The 23760-nt window shown below is 44.5% G+C and overlaps 1 pseudogene; it reads right to left on the reverse strand.

The window, feature by feature from the left end:
* Positions 1–7205: 7205 nt before the first annotated feature.
* LOC124102053 (cofilin-2-like) lies at positions 7206–8138 on the reverse strand (annotated as a pseudogene).
* Between the last annotated feature and the right edge of the window lie 15622 nt (positions 8139–23760).

Genomic DNA, 23760 nt, shown 5'->3' on the forward strand with positions numbered 1-23760 from the left:
AGACAGTCTGTTGACTTCATTGCTGAGAGCTTCCTCTGTGTGGACATTCCCTGGTGGATATTAATGTAATATAAGACTCAAAGATATACACGCCTTTTGCCCTCAACTGTAAGTTCCTCCACATTCCTCTCTCCTCTAATTCCTTGTCACAGACCTTCCAATCTGGTTCCTTCCAGGCCTGACCAACCAGACAAGCCATTCGCCCTTGACCCGGAGTCCGTGCCATCTGGACTTCAGGCTGCTTCTCCCTCCTTATAAAGCAAACGGCCAAGTGTGCTGCTTGCATTTTGGTCTACTGGCCAAATTATCCCTCACTAATTTCCTACAGGGGCATCCTGACTGGACCTGTAAGGTGGCATTCCATTCTCAGCTGGTACCAAAGCTGATAAACCACGCTTCCGTGGTGCTGACAAATGGCAAGTAGCTGATAAACTTTTCTGCCATGGTGGGTTCAGGGAAGATTTCTGATGAGTGAAGCTCTTTGGCACTTAAGTCTGCCTTCCCTTGGCAACCCACCCTGAGAGTAAATGCAGAGTTCCTCTTCAGTGGGTGGTCATGGCAGAGCCACCCAAACCTGACACCCGCTCCAGCACAGAGAAAGGTCTGTAGAGTGGGACCCCATTCTGCACAGTGTTTGGGGATACACTTTAGATTATAGATATTTTTGCTAGTATGAAAATCATTGCTATAGAAAAATGAAAAATCAGGGTTTTTTTCATATTTTAAAAAATATTTTCATTGGTGCATTATAGCGACACATGATGTTAGGATTTTTGTTACATATTCATACATGTGCGCAACATAACGATATTATTTAATCAATATCATTTTCCAGTACTAAAAATCACAATTTGACTTGAGCCAATCCTTGCTTACAAACTGTGTTCCATTCAGTTGGGAGACTGGCATTCCTAGGAGACCAGAAAAACGTTAAGAACTCTACAGAGATCTACCCCATGTTGATTTTTCCAGGGATTTAGAAGTTATTGGATGCCTCATTGTACTGAGTGCCTAATTTCTCTTCCTATTTTTTTTTTCTAAAATTTCACATGGTATGTATTTATTTCCTGGAAAATTGCCTAAAGAGTATTTTTTTCAGAGTTGGAATATTATTTTTAAATGTAAAATGAAGACACTTAAATCTGCATATACCAACTTAAGAAGAATTAGAAGTTTGGGAGTTGAGGGGGGGAGAGAGGGAGGGAGAGGAGAGAGAGAGAGGGAGGGAGGAGGGAGAGAGAGAGAGAGAGAAGGGAGAATACAAATTTCAAATGTTTCTAAAGTGCACATTTTTCTCAAGTATCAGCTTACTTGTTGGATGAGAGCTGGTCAATCCGGGACAGTTAGCAACTCTAAAAAAAAATGTGCCTATTATTTGTTTTCAGTTGTGTTACTACACCTTTCAAGCCCAGGTTGCAGACTGGCAGTGCCCCTGGTGAAAGGAGAAGAATAGACACCCCAAAACCTCCCTCCAAGGCACCTTCCAGTAGCCTGGAACAGGGCCATGCTGCAACTGACCCATGCTAGGCCTCTCTGCACTATCCAAACCAGAGCAGCACCCTCAAAATCAGCCTTCACAGGAGCTCACTCTGCACAGATCTGTCTAAGTGCACATGCAGATTTGTTAAATTGGTGCTGTGCACGTTGTAAGAAACGTCTCGGTCAAATTCACACTGGACACTGGAGGATGGTGATAAAATAATAAGGGAACCACTACCGGTTCTTGCCATTTAGTGGAAGCATGGGCCTTGCATTCCAGAAAAGTGCTGATTCAAAGCAAGGAGTTTTGTCTCAAGAACTGGATATGCATTTAACATGGAATTTCATAACATTTTCTAAAAGTAACAACTAATCTTATTTTAAAAGACATAGTTTATATGCCTTGGGTATTATGAAATTCCTTTAAGAAATTACATTATTTATGGGCTATTAGAAGACTAAGCTTTCATTGTACAAACTACCAATTGATCATTTAGGAAAGGAACCAAAGGGTAGAAAGAGCTCTGCATCACACTAATGCACAAAGACACACAAAGCATGACCCAGATATTAAAAAGGGGCCAACGCTGTTAGCAGATGCCATTCATTGCTGAGCTAAGGGGGCTACTTCCTTGGAGCCTTAAAAACAAAGAAAATGATAGAGGAGAGAGTGGGAAAATACTGGCTAGAGTGAGACTGGTTAGCAAGAACCGAAATATCCGAAAGGGTCTGGCTTCTGTGAAGGGTTCTAGCTTCTTCCCTAGGCTCATCCTCCTGAAAATTTGACTCCAACCTCAAAGGCTATTTGAATGCAAGGTATTCACCCTTCCCCTGTATTCTATCATGGTTGTAGTTAAAAGAAGAATGTATGAATTAGGATAACACTGGCTGCTACAAACAGACCCCCCAGAAAGTATACAACCGGGGCTCTTACGAAAATCAGAGGGCGATCTATGGAGTGGAGAAAAGGGAGTAGGGGGAGGAAAAAGAGGAAGAAAAGGGGAAATACTAGAGAATGATATTGGTCAAACTATATTGTGTGCATGTGCAAATATATAACAACACATCCTGCCGATATGTACAATTATAATGTAGCAATAAAATACGGAAAAAATAAAATGCTGTCTTTAAAAAAAGGGGGTTAAGGGCTCAAAAGCAAAGAACATTTACTTCTTGCCCATACTTTGGCATTAAGGAGACATTCTTAGTTTGGAACAGCAATTCAGGATACCAGGCTCTACCTGTTTTGTGACAATACGGTTTCCTAGGGCCTTGTCATCTTCTGCATCAAGACACTAGAATGGGAACATCCTAGTGTCTCTTTAAAGCCCTGGCCCCCAAGTGACAAGCAAACCATTATACTAACACTCCATCAGCTAGAACTTGGTTACATGCTAGGTGTGTCTGCAAGGGTGCTAGAAATGGAGTCAAGTTCAGCTTGGGTCTTCAGGACCCAAGAAAAAGGAGAAGGAGAAGTGGATTCTTTAGTGAACAGCTGTCACCTCCTTGGAAGCAGACAGATGCTTTATGCATCTTTGGGTGAGTTGTTCCAGCTGTACGTCACCAGCTCAGTGATAAACATTAATGTAGTTAGTGCATGTTAGAATGACTGCTGAGATCACAGTAACAATAATAGCAACATACACTATTGGGAGCTGATTCTATGTCCCTTTTGAAGTTATTCACACATATTATCTTATTTAATCCTAAAATTTTGTGCTGTTTTACAGATGAGGAAGTTGAGGCACAGCCAGCCATACAGCTAGTTAGTGGCAAAGCTGGATTCCGAGTGCACAGATTGCTCATTCTTGCTCACTGTGTTGCCTGCTTCTCAGAGTCCTGCTTACTTACCTGCATGCTTTAGATACAGGACCTCACTATGCTGTCCCGGCTGGTCTTGAACTCCTGGGCTCAAGAGATTCTCCTGCATCAGTCTCCAAAACAACTTGGGACTACAGGTATGGGCCACCAGGCCCAACTAGAGTGTATAACTTTTGTTTTAGTCAGGGTATTTGTTTTGTTTTGTTTTGTTTTGTTTTGTTTTATTGCTGTGACCAAAAGGCCTGAAAAGAACAATTTTAGAGGAGGAAAAAAAAGTTTATTTGGGGGCTCATAGTTTCAGCAGTTTCAGTCAATAGACTGCTGATTCCATTGCTCTCGGCCTGAGGTGAGGCAAGATATCAAGGCTGAAGGATGTGGCAGCGAAAAGCAGCTCAGGACATGGCAATAAGGAAGCAGGCACAGAGCTCCACTCACCGGGGACAAAATATAACCCCAGAGACATACTCCTAGGGTCCTATTTCCTCCATCCACACCCTACCTACCTACCTACCTACCAACCTATATATTTACATGGATTAATGCTCTGATTAGGTAAAGGCAATCATAATCCAATCATTTCACCTCTAAACTGTCTTGCATTGTCTCACACATGAGTTTTTGGAAGACAACTCATATCTTAACCCCAACAACTTTTAGTCATGTACATAAGCTAACCAGATTTTAGAATTTTATAACCCCAAACTTTACCATGATTTAGAATAGTGTTGTCTCATATTGGCTTCCTAGTGGGATGCACTGAACTCACTATGATGATTTTTAAGTTTTGAATTTCTATTGCAATGCAATGATAGCCTTTAAAAAAATACCATGCCAGGTGTGAATCTGAGTCTGCAAACTTATGTATGTAAAATATAAAAGCTAATTTTCTATAATTAAACTTAATTGCTAATTCTGAGACTGCCTACCCATCAGGTGGACAGACAACTTAACCTCAGATCTCCTTGTTGCCCTCATCCCATACCTCCACTGTTTTGTTACAAATTCTATAACCTTTTACAGAGCTCAAACACCAATGCATTGAGGTGCATGCAGGAAAGTGATTTCTGAGATGTGGCTCTCCAGGTTCATGTCATTGCCTCCCAAGGACAAATCTAAACAGAAACCAAAAGTCAAGAGGGCCCAGTAATGCAGTTCGTAAAGATCATTCTCCCAAGGCACAAGTCAGGGTAGAGAAAAATGAAGAGTAGCTGTGGAGGTAGGAATAGATGATAATCAACACACTGAGGAAGAGTGTACTCTGAAATTTTCTCTGTCATCTGAAGACTTAGGTAACACAAACCAACATCAAGTATGCAAGCAACTTTGCTTTTCAGACCCACTACATTTCTCTCATGAGGTCACGGGCACTGAATCCAAGCACCTGCTTTAATGGTGGAGGTAGAAAGGGCAGAACTGGAGAGGATAAACAGAGAAATCAATTAATAAACAAATATCTCAAAACATTGTCTCAGCAATGTAGTACATTTTGAACCATCTAGATGACCATAATTCAAGACTTGCATTTGCATTTAACAATGTACTAGCTTCAAATATCTCTTAAATCATTAACTCCTACTGTGGTAGTCAGTTTTCTGTTACTGTAACAAAATACTTGAGATAATCAGTTGTTCCCTTTGCTTTGGGAGCACATGGTGGAGCAAGTTGTTCACCTCATGGAAGCAAGGAAGCAAGGCAGTGCATACCTCCGGTGACCATGAGGTCTCCTCCCTGGCCCCACTTCTTAAAGGTTCCACAAATTCCCAAAAGCACAATGAAGGCTGGAGCTGGAGCTCAGTGGTAGAGCACATGTCTCACAGGTACAATGTTTCCATGCCCTGCACCTCCCAAGCCCTCAAATTACCACAGGGTGGGTACTAAGCCCTTAACGCATGGGCTTTGGGGAGACAACTGAACTATAGCACCTGCATTCAGTAAATGTTTATCAAGCATATATTACATGCCAATCCTTGTTCTAGGCACTAGGAAAATAGCAAACAAAAGACTCACCCACAGGGGCAAACATTCCAGTAACATAATTCCATTTTTATTGTTATGGGCTAACAAAACAAGGCCAGAGGTGGCTTTCATCATGAAATAATCATATAGGCAAGCTGACACTAAACTATATCACAGTGTGCTGTAAAGATCTTGAATTTTCACTATCATTCCAAAAGAAAAACATAATTTGAAAGTAGAATCATTACACAGCAGATAGAAATACAAAAAGAACCTGTATCTTAAGAGTCAACATTGTATTTTGATTGCGAGCCCCCATTTTATTTCAACAAAATGGTATTAATTACACATTAGTAAAGTCAGATTGATTTTTATAATTTTAAAATTTGTTTCCATTTAATTTGTATTTTAGTTTGTAGTGTCACAAGTGCCATAGGCATGGGACGCTGACCTCTAGTTTCATATTTGTTCACTTCAGTAGCATAACATTGTAGTCAACATGAGACGTCTGTGGAAATGTTTTCCTTTAAAAAAAAATGGTTGGACCTCATTCTAATTTAGAAATGGGGCAATGGAAGTGAAGTGGATGTTATTCAAATCTCTGCTTCCCTGTTTACCACCAAGGTAGCCAATCTCTCTCTATCCGCCTCTACTTTCTTCTCTGTAAAATGGATAAAATGCTAACACATCACAGGGCTTGTTCTGGGAATGGAATCAGACGTGCCTATGAAAGAACTGTCAGCACTTATCATGTTATCAGCCAATGGTGATTGCCATTCTCTTCCTGACCACACTTTAAAATTGAGTAATAAAATACTCGAATCAGGGAAACTAGTAAGGCCATATCTTCAAGGACTCATTCTTCGCAGGAAAACCATACCTGGAAATTTCTAGAGCTCCCGCAACTGGAAAACTAACCAACACACAAATAAAAGAAGAAACAGGAAGAAGACATAGCTAATAAGAATTGCAGCGCTTATGCCACAAATCTAAGAGAAAGTTTAGCTCTGATTTGTTGGAGATATCATCTATCAAAATTTCTCTTTATTTTTTTTCACATTTTTATTGGTGCATTATAGTTGTCCATATCAATGGGATTTGTTGTTACGTATTGGTACATTCACACAATATAACACTATGATTTGACCAATATCATACCTCAGAACCTCCCTATCCCTCCTCACCTCCCACTCCTGGTTCCTTTCCTCTACTTATTTCCCTTTGATTTTTAGGAGATCCATCCCCACCTTTCTTTTTCTTTTTCTGCTCTATCTTCTGCATAGGAGAGAAAACACAAGACCCTTGACCTTCTGAGTTTGACTTATTTCATGTAACATTATGGTCTCTAGTTTCATCTATTTTCCTGCAAATGACATAATTTCATTCTTCTTTATGACTGAACGAAACTCTGTTGTGTATACATACTCCATTTTCTTGATCCATTCATCCAATGAAAATCTCTCTTTTTAAATAGGATAAATTACCTTTAAAAGAGAATTTTTATTTATTTATTTATTATTTTTTTAACATGCCACAATTTTTATTGCAACATGGCCATTTTTGTGAGGGTGGGGAGTTTGATCTCAAAACAATTTTCCATTTAAGGCTCTTTTATACATAAATTGCCATCATGACTGATATTCAAAATATCTTTAGTGTTACAAGACTCACAAGGTAAACATAAAACTCCTACACTTATTCAGTAGTGTACACTCAATGGAAAACAAAAAAGGCATTAATAACAGCTATTTCTTTTAAGAAGATATACAGGTAATAGGGATGAACACTGAGGTATTAGGATAAATTGATGACACAGTTAATGAAACTTAATTGGCATTCCTTTGGGGGGAATAAACTCATTTTTTAAAAAAGTGCTTTTAATGCCTAGTGTTATATCCGTGCTGCCATGTCATAAAAAAAAGGCTTGCCAAGGCAGGTGAAGTGTATGAATGCTCCAGAGCCTCACAGAACTAAAATCAAGTGCAACTATAAATAATACTGAAAAAAGTTCACCATCTGACCCGTGGATAATACTTTCAAGGCATTCAATCTGCTTACCCTTTGCAGTATTCTAGACTGTTCACATTGATAATCACATTCATTGTAGTGCTTGCTGCAAAGGAGGCATATAACCAGTTGTTTGGGCTTAAATAAAGACAGGAAGGTATTCCTTCTACATAAAAGTAACCGTATTGAAGAGTCTAATGGTAATCACTGACAGGCTGCTTAAATGAACGATATCTCCTTCATTCACTGTGTTGGAAGGGCCCAGAGGAAAGGGAAAAACAAAAACAAAAAAATGAAAAAAACACCTAATGCTATTCCAATGGACTGAGCTGGAGAAATGAAACCCCTTAAGACCCAGATGGCACTTGATGGTCATTTTATAATGGTTTTCCTCCAAGTGAAACTACTACATTGCCTCTCAATTTCTCTCCGAGTGTTGATGGGTCCTTAATATCATCCAAGCCATGTACTTGCCACTCGTATTTAATACCTGTAAATTTCTTTTTAATGGCATCTTTAGAGCTAGCATAAATCATCTTGCTTTTTAAGGGTGCACTTTCAGGAGCCCAGAATATAAATACTAGGTCTTCTTTCTTAGACTCTTTTGTTTCGTAGATGGCATCGTACAAAGCATATTGGCAACCATGCAGAGGTAGAAACTTCACAAAAGATGTGTAGGGGGTCCTCTACAGTATCACCAATGTCACCCACCAAGATCTGCTTTGCTTCCTCTACGATTATTTGTCTTTTGTCGTCGCTTAAACAGAAGAGAACTGCTTTCTTTCTTTGATCTCCTCTTGTGTAGAAGATTTCCTTACTTTCATATCATTAAAAACTTTGATGACTTCATCATTCACTGTAACTCCAGAAGCCATAATGCCTGTGGCTGTGACTGTGTCAGCAGCTCTGCTCTGTGGATCTGGGAGGAGGAGAAGGAGGGGCAGGCGGGCAGGTGGGGTGTAGATGGACACAACACAATGCCTCTATTCTTATGTGGTGCTGAGGATCGAACCCGGTCCCGCCAGTGCTAGGCGAGTGCTCTACCGCTGAGCCACAATCCCAGCCCCAACACAGCCTCAATCTTGCTAGTCCAGGGCTGTACTACAGCTGCATCTCCTGCCCCTGCCCCTCCAGGCCCTTTAGGTATTTATGTTTGCAAAGGCTTCAAGTTCACTTCAGGTCTAGCTTTTTCCACAGCTCCTATTCTATTTGTCAACCCAGATGATGTCCATTGGCCCTGCAACTCTCTTTAACTTGGAAACTGTCTTGAATCTTACTACTTCAGTCAATACTCTCCTGGTGACTATCCCTGGATCAATGGGCTTATTTTGCTCCTCTTGGAAGGAAAAACCAATTCCTTACTGAGGTTCAAGCTAAAAATGGATTTCCAAATTCTACAAAGCAAGGATTCTTCCAGTGTAACATCAGCAATTAACCTCCCCAAACTTCGGCCCCACTTCCATACACACATTGCAAAGAAATACTTCTCAGGACCCTAACTCAGAGCAGGGTCAATGCACAAAACTGAACGGATCAGGGAAGGACAGACACCACAGGTGATGACGAAGCTGAGTCACAAATATGAGAGATTCTACTAGATAGAGCAGAGACGAAAGGACTTCCAGGAAGAAGCAAACTGCTGGGAAAGTTATCAGGTATAAAAGGAACAGAGTGGCTCACACTGGCAAGTAATGGTTGGAAGGGAAGGCCAGATGAGAGATGTGCACCATGCAGTTAGGACTTTGGAGCCACACACTCCCAAGTTCAAATCCCAACCATCAAACAATGGATCTTTCCAATGGAACTGAAGATAATTTTTTACTGCATATAGAAAGACAATGTAAGTTAAAGGCTCATATCTTAATAAGAAAAAGAAATCTTTATCTACAAAATGCTTTTTGCTTGGCAATACCTAGAGCTTTCTATTTTTTCCTGCTTTAAAAAAAAATTAAAATCAGGTCTATTCCTTACATTCCAGTTGAAAATGATAAAGCATCATTACAACCATGAAAACACATTTATTCTGAGATAGACTATCCAGTTCTTTCATAGTCACTGCCTGACATACTCATCAAATGCGTATTTTTAAAATTTATTCATCAATTCATTGACCAACACTGCATTTCCAATTTGGTGGCATTATTGGTGGTATTGCAATAAACATTCTTGTACATGTCTCTGTAATATATACATGCATGAGAAATCCTTCTGTATTCATACCTAGATTCTGAGTTGAATGGTATGACATCCTCAACCTTATTAGAATGCCAAATTCTTCTCCAAAGTGGTAGTACCAAATTACACTTTCACCAGCTGAGAACTTGGCCCCTGCCCCTCACCAATGTGTATCAAGTGCTATAGCTTTTGCCAATTCAATAGGTGACAAACAGTATCACAGTATTATTTTATGCATTTCCCTTATTACTTGTGAGGTGAGGCAGCTTTTTATACGCTCTCTTCTCTATCAATTTCCTGTTTGGGCCCTTTGTCATTTTTAATTGGGTAGTTTGCCATTTTCTTATGATTTGTAAGTTTTTAGTATGTTCTTAGACACCGATCACAAGATGTGAGTTGCAAATAGCCTCTACCACTCTAAGTCCTATCTTTTCACTTTTATTCTGGTGTCTTTTGATGAGCTAAAGTCAATTTTAGTGTAGCCAAAATTATGGATCTTTTTCTCTATGGTTGATTTTTTTTTCTGAATTTAGTTTGAGAATACCTCCATGCTCCAAGGTAGTTAAGATATACTCTTTTTGTGTTGCACTTCATACTATCTTTAATCAACAGGATTTTTTTGTACAAAGCATCCAATTTTATTTCTCCTGGATTAGCAAGTATTCCAGAGTGATTTATCAAACATTTTTATATTTCTCTTCTGACTGTCAGTCAGTATGTTATAATATGATACAAATAAACATAAAGTCAAGTCTATGTGTGTGGGTCTCTTTGGGGAGGGGGTCACTGTTCTCTTTCATTAGTCCATTATACCTTGACTATTACTATGGCATTTAAAAAAAATTTTTTTAGTTGTAGATGAACATAGTATCTTTATTTTTATTTATTTATTTTTATTTGGTGCTGAGGATAGAACCGAGGGCCTCACGTGTGCAAGGCAAGCGCTCTGCCACTGAGCCACAATCCCAGCCCACTCCTATGGCATCTTAATTGTTGTGGTTACAAGTTTATATCAGGCAGGGCAGTTTAATTTTGGTGAAGTCCAATTTACCAGTTCTTGAGCAGGGGATGTAGATCAGTGATAGAATGCTTATCTAGCATGCACAAGGGTTTGATCTCCAGCATTGCAAAAGAAAAAATATTTATACCAATTTTTTTTCTTTTTTGTGCCTTTCATGTTGGTGTAAGAAAGCTTTACCTAGTAGACAGTCATGAAGATGGTGCTTCTTTCTGTGCCTGAAAACTTTCCACTGACTGGCAGACACTTGACCTTGATCAGTATTTTTGTATTCCTCTAAGTCCTCTGGAGCTTTGTCTGATTTCGATCACATGGAAACAGTCTGATCCTCCAGGGTCGTGCTTTTAAAATTGGTACGTGGGATCCAAGCATGCTCAGTTTAGGGTGAATCATTTTCTATTACTGGAGCCAAGACTTTCAGAATACTTTACCAATATCCTACAATACACATCATGAGGTTTTCCAGGTTGGCTGGTGAAAATAGGCACTTTTCCTGTCTATTGGTGCTTTTCAGGCATGGTGTGATCTCTAATTGCTTTTGGGTGTTTGATCCAAAAGATTCCCTGGCCTCTGACAGCTTACACACACACGTGCTGGTCAGGACTCAGCTGAACCATCACGAGGGATCTCGCACAGGTTCCTGAATCATCTCTCTGCAGTGTTGTTGGCTCTGGTACCTGTTTCAAGGTCCCTCAGTCTTTCAGACTCTGAGCCTCAGTTCCTCGACTCAGCATGTTCTCAGGGCTCAGCCTGACTTCCTCCTCCCCAGGCCGCAGCCTGCACGCTCCCTGAAGTCAGATGCTGGGAGACGGTAGAAATCACCGTGCTCATTGCCCAATGAGCAATGAGCTTCCAGGAATCCCTGACTTTCACTGCCTGATGCCCAGTGTCAGGCATCTGATCCTTGTCCCTTGAGTTCTTTTTTTATTTTCCTCCTATGTTTCAGGTGTCCCACTCCCTTTGAAGCCTAGCTTTAAACACTAGATGTTTCCCCCCCCCCCCAGGATGTTTTAGGGAACCCTGGGGATGCTGAACTTGATCCCATGTTATAAGCAGGGCCTCTCTCCACCTGCACCTCCTCCCTATCCCCAGAATGCACCACTCACCTTCCTGCTGTATGTCTACAGGAAGTGAGGAGGGGGTTGGAGCTTTGAAGATAAGAAACTGTGGCATGTTTTTCTTGCAATAGTTTATTAAAATCTAACGCCAATATTGGCATGGCCCAGGTGAACTTGAAGTGCAGGGGCAACACTGTTTGTGTAGCCAGTTGACCCTATTCCCACCTGTCTGACCAGAGGGACAGTAGCGTGGAGAAAACGCTAGCGAGCCAGACAGGCTAGTTAGAGGAGTCCTGCCACTGCCCCTCGGTGATCCAGGCTGTCTCCAATACCTGGATTCAGATAGTGTCGCTAGTAGAGAGAGCTGGAGGGAGCAGGAAGCTGACTTCCTGCTGGTATGGAATGTCCAAGGCAGTGATGAGCTTCCCAGGTTGTGAGATTTATGAACTGAAACTTATCTGCAGAGAGGCACTCCCAGCTCTTATCTATTGGCCTTCATGCTGGCCATTACCAGGATTCTTTCCTGCAGGTTGGATTCCAGGCCTCAGGCCACACAGTTGCCACCAAGGTAAAGGCCCCCTGACAGAATCCGTGCCAGAGTCCTCTGAGCTCTTCCCTTCCTCCCTGGTCCTACTCAAAGCCCTCTAGTAGTTCCCTGACACTTGGGTGAAATCCAAATTCACCTGGAGTGCACACAAATTCCAGTGCTCCTTCTCTCTTAGCTTCATTGTCTCCCACTGTCACTGCACACCAGCTGCCAACCCATGAAGCACAACCCTGCCTCAGGGCCTTTGCACATGTACCTCTCTTAGCTTAGAATGTTCTCTTCTGGTAGCTACACACCTCTCTCCCTCTTTTCTTTCATGCCTGTGCTCTAATCTTGCCTCATCAAGTGGCCAGAGCAGGTTACCCCTTATCAAATGGTTCCATTCATGCTCCACACCATCCTCCCCTTTCTTTCTTTTAGAGAACTTAGCATAGCTGACACAGCACTCAGCACAAGCTGTCGGAAGATCTTGGTGAGGTCCGTCTGGCCCCGAGGAATCCCCAGCACACACATCTACTACCATACACAGGAGGAGCTGGGAGAGATTTGCTGAATGAGTGCTCTTGACCCTCCCCATCTTGGGCCCTCGGAGACTGTCAGTCTGAGGAGGCCAGCTGTTAGAGTCTGTAAACAAGTCAAGATGGCACCTGGCATTTTGCAGAGGGAGTGGTTTGTGAAGTAACGCCAGTGAGCCATTAAGTGTGGAGATTCCTGATTGGTTGACTGATGTATCTAGTTTATGCTAATTAGATAAGCTGTGTGGAATGTATATATACTGCTCCTGTCCTGCAATAAAGGGCTCCCACTCCTGCTGTATCAATGTACACAAGTTGCTTGTCACCCTCCGGTTATTCTGCTGCAGCCAGACTGCGGCAGATGGTGGCCCGTACGGGGAGCCCCGGGACACTCGGGGATAAGTGACAAAAAAAAAAAGCTGCCCGTCCCTAGATAGGACGGGAGCAAATCTGCTCGTCCCTAGGCAGATAGGGCGAGAGGAAAAATGGCCATTTTGAGAAAATGGAGAAGATTGATACAGTATGTTTGTGTCTTGTTTTGTCTCAGTGTATTGTATTGTCTTTGTGATGAAAATATGGAAGGGGTGTTAAGTAAATTACTAAGGGAAGAAGGCACCCCAGTGGAACCAAGAATAGTTAGGGCATGTGTCGATAAGAGCCCAGGAACTCTAGTCAGAAAGAAAAAGAAAGTTCAGAAGAAGAAGGATTATCAGGAAAAAAGTTGCAGCAAAAGGCTATTACTAAATACTTTTCGTTACCGGAGGGTGCGTCAATCTGAATCGGCTTGGAGGCTGCCACGTGCGAAAGCCGGTCATGGCGCAGCAAGGACTTTCCAAGCAGCGGCAGCCGGCTCTTCCCCGCGCCGCCCCCCCCCCCCCCCCCCCCCCCCCCCCCGCCTGGGAGCAGGTCACCACTGCGAGAGCCCAAATCCAAACCTAACCCGGAAGCACAGTCTCGCAGGCTCTTGCTCCCTGTGCCCAGTGGCAGTTTGAGTCCGGAACACTCCCCGGACTCTCCCCGGGGCCATCTGGGGCTGCCTGGGACGCTGCAGGCGGAAGACTGCCCGCGACCCTGAAGTTTGATCATTTCCAAGGCCAGTAACTGCAATGGTTCTCCCACACCTGGAAGCTAATGAGTAATGAGCACTATTAGGGCTTATTTCAAATGTAAAAAACCTTGAGATAATGTACTAAATTGTTCAGAAGGTTGTTTTCTTAGTGGAATACTACAGGATTTTCTTTAGCATCATTGCTGGAGTTCCTGCCTTCATCCCAGTGCCGGTGAGGACAAGGGTGAAAGAATTTCCAGTGTTGCTGAGAACCGGACGAGACTTCGGATCAAGCTAGCTGCCTGCAGAACTTACCTGGACTGTGATTTAAGCTAGCTGCCTGCAGAATTTACCTGGACTGTGAGTTAATCTATTGAGACACTGCTTTACCTGGACTGAGACAACAAACTGTAATCTACAACAAATTGTAACTCGGTATCTTTGCTATTGGTGTCATTGCTGGTATAACTTTTCCAAAGGCTTCTTACTTGGAGCCATCAATTGGCTTGGTATCATGGCATTTTGTATCCTCCCCTTCTGCTTGGAGCAGATTGTTTGTGGTGTTTGTGTAAAAACCACTATGGTCGTTATTTAAATTAAACAAAAGGGGGAAATGTTAGAGTCTGTAAACAAGTCAAGATGGCGCCTGGCATTTTGCAGAGGGAGTGATTTGTGAAGTGCCAGCGAGCCATTAAGTGTGGAGATTCCTTATTGGTTGACTGCTGTATCTAGTTTATGTTAATTAAGATAAGCTGTGTGGAATGTATATATACCCCTCCGGTCCTACAATAAAGGGCTCCCACTCCTGCTGTATCAATCTACACAAGTTGCTCGTTACCCCCCGGTTATTTTGCTGCAGCCGGACTGCAGCAGCCAGCTCTTCTGACAACAGCCTCTGACAGATGTCCTGGGAGTAGATAAAAGGCTGTTTTCAAATGTAGAAGTATAAAGGTGGAGAGAAGAAAGGCAAGGAGACAGCTCACCTCTACTTGCTGGGGAAACTCATTTCTCTCCTGGCCACCAGCTAGTAGGGGATTGTCAGGGAGGGAGGGTGTCCCCAGGCCTGAAGAACTCTAGGGTTCTTCTGGGATTCCCTCATATGAGCTGCAGCCACATGAACCAGGGCTCAGTGACAAAACTCTTCTTCAATTTGAGAGGGATCAGCCCCATAAGAACTGTCTCACACACCAGTCACAGAAGGCAGAGCCGGAGCTGACGGGAGTCAGAAGGGGCCATATTGTGTCATGGGAGGACCATGGAGCCTGCAGCCACAGAGCCTGGCTCCAAGCTTCTCTGAGCCTCAGCTTTCTCACCTGTAACTTGGGCATAAGGATGAGGTCTGCCTTACAGGGACCCTAGGGAGTGCCGAGAGCCATGACAGGCACATCATGCATACACAGTAAGGAGATTGATTGTCCTCAATGTTATTATCACAGGTTAAGAGCATGAGTCACAGTAATGGTCTAAGGTGTTTGTCAGCCTTTTCCTGAGAAAAACTGTCCTATAACCTGGGGCCTCACTGAGCCTGTGGGTGGGGGTCAGTGATGCACACTGGCACCCGACCTGGCTGGATAAGGACGGGGGCAGACATCCCAGACGGCTGGGGCGAGTGCCTGCTGATCGACTCTTGATCAGAGAGGTGAGGTTCAGTCACCCCTTTTCTGTGAAAGATCTGAGTCAAGGGCTGGGGAGACCAGAAGAGTAATATGATCAGAGGCCACAGCTCCACACCCCCATGTGAGGGGCTGGAAGTTTCCTTGTAAGGACAGTGCTCTCTCTGCTATAGATCCCGGTGACGGGGCACTATCCCCAGAGTCCACATCTCATGACCAGGCCATGAGCTGTGGGGAGGAAGAGAGGTGTACATTACATGCAGAAGGAAGAGGGCAGGAGGCAAGAAGTAGTCCTAGCAAGTGCCTCTCAGGTCTTTGGGAGAAACAGGCCAGAAAGACCTCCCTGTCCGCCCAGCAGGGCCACAGAGAAAGATGGAAAGCAACTAGAGGATGCCAGCCCCAGGGAGCCAGGTCCCAACCCACCAGCCCTCCTGTGCACAGTCCCTGCACCAAACACATGGACACCAGGGAAACGCCCAGCCCTGTCATCAGGGACTCCCAGGGTCCTCCACTTCCAGGACTGAGCTCTGCACAGTGAGGTCTCCTCAGCTGGTCCACACAGACTCAGATTCTCCTTGCACTCACATTTTCTCATCTCCACCGGAACATTCAGGGAGTGCCACTGAGGTCTCCTGCAGGATTTGCACCAGAAACTGCAATGGCAAGAGAGGGGGAAGGGGAGGATACAGAGCAAGGAGGGCAGACGGAAGATGACTTCACAAATGATCAGAGATCTGAGGTTCGCAGGCTTGGAATTTTTAAAAAGGCATCTCAGCATGTGCCTGAAGAAAGGAGACCCATGTTGAAAATGGCATGGGGACACCAGGGTATCCACATTGGAAAATGTAGGCAGATTCGGATCTCATCTCCCACTCCCAAACCAATTTCAGACACATTAAGAACCTATAGGTGAATGGGAGAATTTTAAAGCATTTAAGAAGGAAACATGAGACAATGTCTTTCCATAGTTTTCCAAGCATAAAGACATGAATAGATTTGACTGTAGTAAAACTAAGAATTGTTACTGAAGGCCTCATAAGGAACGTGAAAAACAGACCAAAACTGCAAAAGACATCTGGAATATGCACGGCCAGCAAATGATTAGTAGCCAGTATACATAAGGAATTCCTAGAAAAAGAAGCCAAAAGGCTTATACAGGAATTTCTTAGAGAAGGAAACATGCCTAGCAAATAAACACAGAAAAGGATGCTCAATGTCCCTATTAGGAAGAAAATTACAAATTAAGATTTCAATGAGAGATCATTTTTCTCACTAGACTGATCAAAATCACAAAATCTGATAGGCCCAAGGGCTTGAGAGGATGTAGATCAAGTAGGGCCTAGAAGTGCTTTTGGTGGGAGTGCAGATGGGGGCAGCACATTTGAAAATCACTTTGGCATTTTCTTGTAACTCGACAGTTCACATGTTTTGACCCTGAAGTTCATCCTCATGCAATTTACAAGGTACCTATGAGAACTATGACTGCAGCATTGCTAACAACAGAGAAAAGAAGCCAGAGATGATTCTGTTATCCAAAAATGAACAGTGGAATAGTTCCATCATTCATTTTCCCCACAAACTCTACACAAGGCCGGGAATGAAGATTAGAAACAGTAAACTGAGGAGTAAAAGTTACAAATCTCAGAAGTCTACATACCAATTTTATAGTTCAATAGCAAACCAAATAATGTACCGTTAGGCATTTACAGGAAATCTATCAGCAAAACAAAACTGACAAACAAAAAATTTTCAACAGTGGTAACCCCTGGGGTAGGAGAAGATCCAAATGACTGGGAATGTTCTAGTTCTGGAATTGGCTGGGTGGTTCTAAGATCTTCACTTTATTACCCTTTATAATGTACAAGTACATATCAGCCAGCTTTCAGCTGCTGTCACAATATATGCAACATAAACAATTTAAAAGGAGAAAAAGTTTTGTTCTGGCTAGTGATTTCAAAGCTTTCAGGCCAGGGTTGGCTTCCCCTATTGTTTGGGGACCTAAGATGAGGCAGAATATCACGGAGGAAGGGTGTGGCAGATCATGGTAAACAGGAACACAGAAGACAGGGGTATAAAAGATATCCCCTTCAAGTGACCCCAGTGACCCACTTTCTTCAACTTGGCCCCACCTCCAATTTCCACCACCTCCCAATAGAACCACCAGCTGGGAACCAAGACTTCAGCTCATGAAACTTTAGGGGATAGTCCAGATCTAAACTGTAACATTACATGCTCCTGACCCCCACAGGCTCCTTTCCATCTCACGGTGCAAAACACATTTAGTCTGTCTCCTGGAGACCTCACAGTCTTAACAATTACAGCGTTGCTCAAAAGTTCAACTTCAAAGTCTCCTCTGAGACTCAAGGCAAATTCTTAACTGTGAGCACCTATAAGAATCAAAAAGCAAGTTACATATTGCCGTCATATAAATGTGATGGAGGCAGAGGGTAAACATTCCCATTCCAAAAGAGAGTAATGGAATAAGTGAGGGATGGGTCCAGAGCAAGACCCTCACCCAGCAGGGCAAACATGAAATCCTGCAGCTTTGAGTCCAGCGTCCAGTGCACTTGGTGGCTAGGTGGGACCTCCAAAGGACTTGGGCAGCCCCACCCCTGTAGCCTTGCAGTCTGCAGTGTGTATGGATGGCCTCTTTCTTGGGCTTGTTCTGCTCACTACCCACAGCTTTCCTTAGCAGATGCTCCATGTTTTTGGAATCTCTAACTTCCTCGGATCTCCATTGCAGGCTGCCACTTCACCCTCATAGCTTCACACATCACTCTCGGAAGCTGTTGCAGGGACTCTGGCTACACCACACATTGTCTGGCCTCCCGGACTTTCCTGTGACATCTCAGTGGAAGCCTCCATGACCTTATAACTCCTGCATTCTGCATGCCTGCAAAACCAGCACCAGATACACCTCCGAAGGACACCCCCAACTAGTGACCTGCTCGTTTCCACCACATTCCAATAGTATCACCAGCTGGGGGCCAAGCCTTCAATGTATGAGCCTTGGAGGGCTTGAATATCTAAACTACAAAAAATACAACATACAAAACATGCTAAATATTCTTGTAAAAAAATAAACAGAAAAGAAAAAAACGTGAGTACTATCTGCACACGGATCCAGTATGTGTGAGTTGCCTGTAAGATGATATTTTATTCTCATTATACAACAGGAGTCCAGAGAGCTGAGGCTGGACAGACCAGGAGGCAGAAGGATCTGAAACTGGTTGAGGGTATCCTCCTCCAAGGACTCAGTTTCCTCAAATGCAAAATGAAGATGACTGCATACTATCCTGAGGATGACAAATGATTGGCAATCGTAACACAGGTCTCCCTTTCCTTGCCCACTGCAGACATTCTAATGGATCATAGAACTCTTTTATGCTAAGCATATCCACAGCTCTAGACTCCTTCTCAGCTTGACACTATAGGCTGCTGGGACCATCAATTAGACATGGCAAACTAAATGATACCTATTAGCTGATGACTATGGCTGGGCCTTCATGAATGCATTGATGATGTTATCACAGGAGTGGGGCAGCTACCATGAGAAGGATCTGGTATGAAAGTGAATGGCTCCCACTTGCTGACTTGCTCTCACCCTCTCTTACCCCGTGCCTTCCACCATGGTACGACGGCACAAAGGCCTTTGCCAGATGCCAGAGCAGTGTTCCAGAACTTCCCAGCTTCGAGAACCATGAGGAAAATAAATTTTTGTTCCTTAGAAATGATTTGGACTCAGGCATTCTATTATAGCAGCAGAGACCAAACTACGATACTAACCAGAGAATCCATTCAGTGAGGGATTGGCTACCTGCTCCAGTGACTACCTGCTCCAGAAGGCAGTGTGTCTAGGGAGAGACCCACTGGCCTTAGAGTCAGCCCTGGCCGGAGACCTGATGCCCACCAGCATGGAGCCTCATGTGCAGCCTTCATTCTCTTGCAGCCAGTCAGGCCCCTGGCTGCCCACCCACCATCCACCAGTACTCCCTACTCTTACCAGTGGGTGAGCAGGCTGCTGGCTGCCCCATGCTAGTGACCTTCACTGTACCTCAAAACAGCTTAATTCACCCAGGAGGCAGACAAGGGCTCACCACATCCTCTAATCCACAAGGCACCCCTGAAAATGGCCCCACTGTGCTGACACGGCCATATGCTGTCTGCCTGCCTCAGGGTGGCCTCAGAGTGGCCTCCTATCTGTGGGGCAGACAGGAAAGACTGTGCTCCATCCTCAGGCCTCTTGCCTTTGCTGCTGTGGTCCAGCCTGGGGCACCTGCCCTCGTGACCCAACTTGGAAGGATCCTCTTACCTGCCCTAGCTATCATCCTCCCCAGAAGAAAGTTCCCTTCCTCTGTGGCAGAGGCCTGCACCTCACAGTGTGTGTAAATATCACCCCCACTCCTCTCTCATTGGCAGGGGTACTGAGAAGAGTGCTCAGGTTTTCGGGGATAAGGACATAGAGGTTTCCGTTGGTCCCAGCTGCTTGCAGGATCATCCTCTTTCAAGTCTTGAAAATATCATGCATCCTAACTTTTGCTCTGCAGTCCCCACCCCAGCCCAGCAGATCCCCACCTGGATGAATATGACTCTTTCAAAACCACTCAGACACTCCCTCCTCCAGGCAGCCTCCCTAGTTCCCCTCTGCCTGACATCTTCATGTGCAGTAGCTTCTAGAATGACAGTGGGTTGGTTCAAGTGCTGCGGCCAGTCTGCCTCCTCAACCACAGGGTGGGCTTTAGGGGAACAGGGTGCATGGTGGGCTCACTCCCATCACTAGCCCCTCAGCAAGGATTTGACACATAGTGGAGATGGAGCAGGGGCCTCAAAAAATTCTGAACTAACTGCACAGGTGCTGTCTTGGTGGAACTTGGATTTTAGGAACAGACATGTAATGACCATGCAAGTTAGTGCCTGGTATTTTGAACTTGGGCCAGGCAATGCCTTCCTGAGTACTTCAAGCTAAAACTGAATTCTAAAACTCAGAGTATGTGTGCACGAGGCAAGAAGGGAGAAACTGTCAGAAGAGAATGATACAGATGAATATTCTCAGAAGGAAAGATCAATGGGCCCAGCAAGAGATGGGACAATGAATAAGAGCTACCGTTGACGTGGATCAGTCAGCTGGGTAGGTTCCGCCAGGAACAAATGACCATACATTGCAGTGGCCAACAGTCAGATTGTCTGTCTCTAAGGCCGTAGGCCACTGTGGCTCCACCCACAGCTTCACTCTGGGTTCAGTCTGACCTAGAAGTTTCTGTCTGGAACTGTATTTTCCTCGTGGCAGAAGGAGAAGGAAAGTGGGACATCACACACAAGTTCTGACAGCATGTGTCCAGTTTGTCTCCCTTGTCATTAGCCAGTTCTTTGACAGGCCTGAGTGTACAAAGGACAGGGCTGCATGACTCTCTAACAGAGAGGGCCCCATGTCCAAAAGAACTGAGTGGTAATCCAGCTCCACACAATGTTTAGGTTTGGAAGTCCATCCCCTGGGAGCACGGAGAAGCCACTGAACAAATTTCCAGTATTTACAAATTCCTCCGGCCACCACGAAGGGAACGACAGGTTGGGAATGGGAGAGAGTGGACTGGGGGAGTAAAGTTAGCAGGACATTTCAGTTTTTCTGGCCAAAGAAAGAAAAAGAGGAACGGAGGGAGGGAGGACAGGTCAGCACTATAGACCAGGGTCATGCACTGGCCATGGAGAAAAGCCAAGGGATTTAAAGATTGGAGAACACAGTGGTGGGTAACAAGAAGCAGACGAAGGGCTACATGACAGTGGGAGAAATGGAACAGATCTGGTAGCTGGTCCCTTGCCAGGCGCTGGCTCCAGACTCCTGGAAAGAACAGTTCTTCTACGCTTTGTTTGGTCTTGGATTCTCTGTTCCCAGAATGAGCAGCCCCTCTTACAGAAAACAGAAAGAAAAGGCACACACTAAATACAGGAAGGGACAAATGGATTAAAAAGATGATAATCGGCTGAGTGGACTGGCAGATGAGTGGCAGAACAATAAGAGAGATTAATTCATGTCCCCTAATGCTCAAAAATGAAGAGGATCAGGGCTGACCAGAAGAGAAGGAAAGACCTCCCCTCTGGACTTTCCTCCAGGGATCCCTGACTTCCCTACCAACATATCAGGGGTCTCTGTTCTTCCTGGGAGCCACTGTCTGTGTCAGATGGGACCTCTTCACCTCCCACTCAAAGGCCCACGCTTCACTATTAGAAATGGGAGAGAGTGCGATTCACAATCCGAAATGGAGGTTTGATTTTCTGTGGCTGCAGCAGAGGATTCAAAAATTCCACAGAAACAGAATCTGGGGGGCTTCACAAACACAGAAGGCCCAGATCCCCTGCCCTGGGTTACCCCAGCAGACAAGAAGAGGAACTTATTGAAATGCATAGCTGTGTGACTATGGTCTGGGTCGGCCACAGGTTGAGAGCGCTGTGGTCACTGTCCGCGGTGCTGCCGGTCAGACTTAAGGCTGGAGAGATGTCAAGCTGTAAGTCCAATGATGGCAGGTCAGAGACGAGCCCCTATGGGAGCTCATTTCCTGTGATACTTCCTTTTGCTCATGAGAAAACAGAAGCCTGGTTGGGGGTTGCTCTTTTTATTGAAGACCACAAGTGACTGTCTTGAGAGAGACTAGAAGCAACGTCCAGATTCCTGATGAAACAGCTCATTTCTTGGAAGACTCCCAAGGCGATGTTCATGACCCAAAATCACCATTGATTCTGAAACTCCAGAGAGGTGTTTCTTGTGTCACAGTCGACACAGAGGAGACCCCCAAGGCTGAACGGGTGGGCCCTTGTTCCTCTCTCTGGCCTCATATCTGGTCATTTTCTCCCCACTGTCCCTCATCAGTTGCCTTTTAAATCCCCTGCAGACAAGGGTATGTGCACCACAGCTTATGGGTCAAATTGGGCCTGCCACCTGTTTCTGCAGGGCCATTTGTCTACATTTTTACACTTAAAATGGCAAAGAATAGTCAAAAGAAGAACACCAATTTGTGACAAGTGAAAATATATGAAATTCCTACGTTGGTGTCCATAAACAAAGTATTATTGCAGCTCATCCACATGTGGTCACTTAGGTGTGGTCCGTGCCTGCTTTTGAATGACAATGATGGAGTGGAGCAGTGTGATGAAGGACATATGATCCTCAAAGGCCAGAATATTTATTATCTGGCTCTTGACAAGAAATATTTACCAAGCTCTTCTCTGTGAACCCCATGGCTGCTCCAACCTCAGGAGCTTAGCAACAGCTGCCTCCTGCCTGGGATACTGATCCTCTGGTGGCCACATGATCTGTGTCTTACTTCCATTTGGCCCCTTTCCAATTGTCACCTCCTCTTAGAGTCTGTCTCTGCCCATCTCCCTGTACCTCCCTGGACCCTGTCAGATCCATTTACTCCAATAAACTTTGTTCACGTGGACTTACACATCTGCTTTGTCTTCCTGATTCCTCAGCACTCTCCCTATAGTCTCGGCTCCTTGAGGATAGGAACATCATCATTCCTGATGATCCCTGGATCCATAACCTAGTGAAGGCCTAGAATATAGTAGGTGCTTAGTGAATGTTTGTTGACTGAGTAACTTATTGCAGCATCACACAAGGAGCAGGCCTACAAGCTTGGAGCAAATCCCCAATCAAGCCTTCACACAGTAGTTCTGGCTATTTCTTCAACTGTGAACTGGGACAATGACATGAATTCCTCTGCGAGCAGAAGACAGTGGGGTGTGGGAGTAGAGTGTGAGCAGGCACAGACCAGCAAATGAGGCAAAAAGGATGCAATCGCTCTACCCTGAACCCTGCTCTCAGACACCACAGGATCCCCCACCTGAAAACATGGTAGGTAGCTCCCACAGCACCTTGGAGACAGGGCTCACATGACTGCAATCTGGCCAATTAACAGAGACCATCCTCCCTGGCCATGCTGATTGGCTAAGATGGGGGCACATGACCAATCAGGTCACAGACATCAGGCCTCCAGCCTGGAACCATGGGGGAAGTTTGCTGAGACTGTAGGTAGCCATACTGTCACCTTGAAGGCAGAGTTCTCAAAAGAATGACAATAGCTCGGAGAGCAGTAAGCAGGTCAGGAGGGGTGATCCTCACGGATATCATCCAGCACCAGGTACAGCCCTGCCTGATCTCTTAGTTTCTTAGATCATTCTGCCTATTTTTTGCTTGCTGGCTTTTCCATGACAAGTGGAATTCAATTTTCTGTCACTGTCAATCCAGAGTTCTGACTCTTCCTATCTGCTATGTAAGTGGAGAATCCTGGAGCTACAGCAGTATGGATTTAGGCTAGGTAGAGGATGAACTTCCTGGTACCACTGGGAAACTCTAATGGATGTCCTCAGGACCCCATTCTGGAGATCCAATGGATTCAAGCAACATCTGCCATGAGATCGCTATAGGCTGAACCACTCCCATTCCTGTGAAGCTTCAAGAGACTCGCTCTGATGTGGTACCAATCCACCTGCCCACTTTAGAGGACAAAACTGAGACTTAGAGAAGAA

The sequence above is a fragment of the Marmota monax genome, unplaced genomic scaffold (genome assembly GCF_021218885.2).
Source record: "Marmota monax isolate L192 unplaced genomic scaffold, Marmota_monax_Labrador192_F-V1.1 WCK01_AAM20220418_F8-fsc00087, whole genome shotgun sequence".
NCBI classification, from domain to species: domain Eukaryota; kingdom Metazoa; phylum Chordata; class Mammalia; order Rodentia; family Sciuridae; genus Marmota; species Marmota monax.